Raw genomic sequence first — 3,779 nt, 5'->3', positions numbered from 1 at the left:
CGGCTCTTTATACATAGCCGACTTTGCCAGAAAAACATTACAGAACTATTCCTCCTGAAGCCCATCTCTACCTATTGGTCATGTTTGATTGCTTAGGATAAAAAGCAGTCTGCAAAATAGGATCAGAGTAGATCTTCCTCCTTTTGTTTGTTTTCTGGTTTTCCACAGCAAGCGTGGATTGCTTTGGTAACAAGCAAGCAAATGTAATGGCTTCAAAGCCTTTGGGGGTGGGGGTGGGGGGGGTGGGGAATGTGATGACTCAGATGTTCTTGGTGTGATCATTGTGTGGCCAGGTGGAAAGATTGGATTTCACTCTCTCTATCCTTCAAAGATTGTATTGACCCCCCTCTATGTGACTTAGGGGCCGGTGAGCAGGCACAGATGCGGCCTTGTCCTGGTGGGCACAGAGTCAAGTCAGGAGACATCAATCAACTCATTGCATGAATGAGTCAAATTACAAGTTGAACTAAGTTTCCGGCAGGAAGGAAACATGGCGTTTTTTTTTTTTGTTTGTTTGTTTTTTAAGGTAGGCTCCACGCCCAGCAAGGAGCCCTGCACAGGGCTTGAATTCACAACCCCAAGATCAAGACCTGAGCTGAGATTAAGAGTCTCAGCTTAACCTACTGAGTCACCCAGGCACCCTGAGACATGGCTTTTTGAGAAGGTTTATCGTAGAATTTTTTTAAAAGATTGTATTTATTTATTCATGAGAGAGAGAGAGAGAGAGAGGCAGAGACATAGGAAGAGGGAGAAGCAGGCTCCATGCAGGAAACCCGATGCAGGGCTCGATCCTAGGAACCCTGGGACCATGCCCTGAGCCAAAGGCAGACACTCAACTGCTGAGCCACCCAAGCATCCCAGTCTAGGATTTGATCTAGACTCCAGAGTCATTTAAGGTTTCACTGGTGAGACTAAAGGGTGAGATCTCTGAGGTGAGATCTAAAGGGTGAATAATAGCTAACTAGGTGAAGGAGTGGAGGTGGGAGGGAACAATCCAGAAGGAGGAAGAGCATATGCAAAGGCGCAGGGGTGGGAAGGAGTCCAGTGGCTGGAGTGCAAAGAGGGGTCTGGGTAGGGGCTCTAAGAGACACTGGGGAATTACCAGGGGCCAGAACATGTGGCCTTGCAGGCTGTGTTAAGGTTTGGGGTCTTGGTCCAAAGAACAATGGGAAGACGTGTGTTTCAAACACAGAGATGTCATAATCAGATCTGCACTGTGACACGGAGCACTCTGCTGCATGGTGAGAAGTCTGGAGGGGGCCCTTGAGGCCACGCTGGGAGACAGGAGATGAGGCAGGATGTTTTCTCAGAAAAGCCAAGGCCAGAGATGATGGCGCCTGGAGTAGTGTTGGAGAGATGCTGTTTGAATGGACAGTACCTGGTGATGGACTGCATATTGAGGTGAGGGACAGGGTCCTTCCCAGGATGGCTCCCAGGTTTATGGTGCAGAGGATTGCTAGTCAATTGGGTTGGGGGAGATGATGAATTCCATTGGACAGGTTGGACTTGAGGTATGTTTGAGACACCCAAATGGAGATGTAGAACAAGTGGCTGGGTGTTCCGACCTGGGGCTCAGAGGAGGAGCTGGGCTAGAATGGGGTCCTCAATCTTGGCATGGCTGACACTTGAGAGGGGGTAATTGTCGCAGCAGCCCCCCCACCCCGCCCCCTTCCTTGTGGGATATTTAGCGGCATCCCTGGCCTCTACCCACTAGATGGCAGTAGTACCCTCCCTAGCATTGGTAATCACAAATGTCTACAGGCTTTGCGGAAGGTCCTTTGGAGGGCCCAGCTGCCCTTGACAGTTGAGACACCCTGGGCTACTCTAGTCCATTTGGGAGTCATCAGCATGTACGTGGGTGGTGGCCACAGTAGCCCAAGGAGAGAGAATGGGATAGAAGAAGAGGGCCCAGGACCCAGTGCTGAGGAGCACCAGCACTTAATGCCAGGTACTGGTATTGCAGGCTGTCAAGGGAGGCCTGGGAACAGAGAGGATCAAGAGTACCAGAAGCCAGAAACTCAAGTGAGGGGGTGTTTCCAGAAGGAGCACTGCTGAGAGACCTAGAGTGCCCGGAGCCTGAGTGACGTCCACTGAATCGGGTGACTTGGACTGTGCGGTGACCTCAGGGTGCTTTGGTGAAGAAGGGGGAGGGGGTAAAACCCCAAAGGGCCCAGGCTGTAGAAGAATGAGGAAACAGGGAAGTGAGCCCAGTGAGCAAGCAGATAGCTCTTCCTGAACTTTTGCTGTGAGGAGAAATAGGATGGTGGCTTGAGGGGGCGGGGGGGGGGGGGGGGGGGCAAGGTTGTTTGCCTACACTTTTAGAAGTTAAGCATGTTAAACATCTGGGGGCCAGTCTGACTTAGAGGGTGGAATGTGCTGCAGAGAGGGGATAATTAGGTGAAGACAGGAAGGAATGGGACCAAGGGCTGAGACAGCCTGGCCAGTAGTGGGTGGTGGGAGGTGGGGGGGTGGGTAGGGAAGGCGGCAGGTGTGGGGAGTTTTGCCCATTTTGTGGGCGGGTCAAGGATCCCCAGCTGAGAGGGGAGGCCTGCAGGCTGTGTTTGTGGAAGGAGTGCTGAAAGCGTGGGGCTAATGGAGAACCTTGATCACTTTGATACCAGGTTGTAGAAAGGGTTTAAAGAGACCTATTTAAAAAGCCCAGTGCAGCTTGCATCCTAAGGAAGAGCCAGGTCATGAGCTGCTCTCCTTGTCATTCATCATATGGGGTTCACAACTGGCTCTCCCTCTTAGTTAAGTGGCATGCCATCTCTGTCTTAGTTTCAGATATGTAAAATGCAGCTAATAGCAGAACCTTCCTCATAAATTTGCTGTGAAGATTCAATTAGATAAAGTGTGTTAAGTGCTTACAACTTGTAAGAGTGCAGCAAAGGGTGGCCCTTCCCTGGGGCCAGAAAACCTGTCAGGTTTTATAACAGACCAGCAGAGGGCAGCATGTTCTTGCAGGGAAGGACTTGGTGCTTGACTGGGTCAAGGCACCTGAGCCAGCAAATGGAGCCCCATTTGGGTGGGAACTAGGGTTAGGAGTGGGGTGGGGTGCCCCAGCTCAGGTGGGATGGGGCGCAAGCAGTGTGTGGGCTCACGGCATGTCTCCGGCAACAGTAAAGACAGTTTTATGAGCAGAAGGGAGCAACAGCCTTGATGAGCCAAAAGGAAAATAGACAAATTGATACTATCAATTTTCCTGCACCCAAAGCCAGACCATGAGGGTGACCAGGGATGGTCTGGAAAGAAGGGGATGAAGAGCCCAGTCCAGCTTGAGAAGCAGCCTTGCTGGGGTACCTGGCTGGCTCAGTCAGTGGAGCATGTGACTTTTGGTCTCGGGTTGTGAGTGTAAGCCTCATGTTGGATGTAGAGATTACTTACAAATAAAATTTTAAAAAAATTTAAAAAGAAGGAACTCAGATGAGCCCAGGGAAGGGAGGGGAACTGTGCTGGCTTGAAGAGGACAGAGTTCAGGCTGGGGTTCAGGCTGAGTTGGGGGGTGAAGCAGCTATGAGGGTTTGGTGGGGTGGGAGTTAGAAAGTAGAGTAGGGACCTGGGGGCACAGAAGTCCCATGGGGGGTGGGGAGGCAGCTGAGGGAGGAAGGATGGGGAGAACCAGACTCTAGAAGAGCCGGGGGCACAGACACAACCCCCTGTCAGAGTCTCAGACCCAGCAGCCAAGCCAGGCTGCGCTAGCCTCACATGCTCCTCTGCACAGATGAAGCCTCTGTAGAACCAGGGAGGTCTCCATGCACCACTCTCCTGCCAGTAGGTGG

General features: G+C 51.7%; 1 long non-coding RNA gene across 2 annotated transcripts; it reads left to right on the top strand.

Annotated features, from left to right (window-relative positions):
* The first annotated feature begins 1,236 nt into the window (after nucleotides 1-1,236).
* Nucleotides 1,237-3,474, top strand: LOC111093682. 2 transcript variants are annotated; one of them, XR_005356068.1, is made up of 3 exons: nucleotides 1,237-1,401; nucleotides 1,964-2,099; nucleotides 3,219-3,474. It is a non-coding gene; the product is annotated as an uncharacterized LOC111093682 (long non-coding RNA). The 2 variants fall into 2 exon arrangements; XR_005356067.1 differs by having other exon boundaries at nucleotides 1,238-1,401; nucleotides 3,215-3,466.
* The last annotated feature ends 305 nt before the right edge of the window (nucleotides 3,475-3,779 follow it).

The sequence above is a fragment of the Canis lupus genome, chromosome 2 (assembly GCF_011100685.1).
Source record: "Canis lupus familiaris isolate Mischka breed German Shepherd chromosome 2, alternate assembly UU_Cfam_GSD_1.0, whole genome shotgun sequence".
NCBI classification, from domain to species: Eukaryota; Metazoa; Chordata; class Mammalia; order Carnivora; family Canidae; genus Canis; species Canis lupus.
This window is presented reverse-complemented; position numbering and strand designations above follow the sequence as displayed.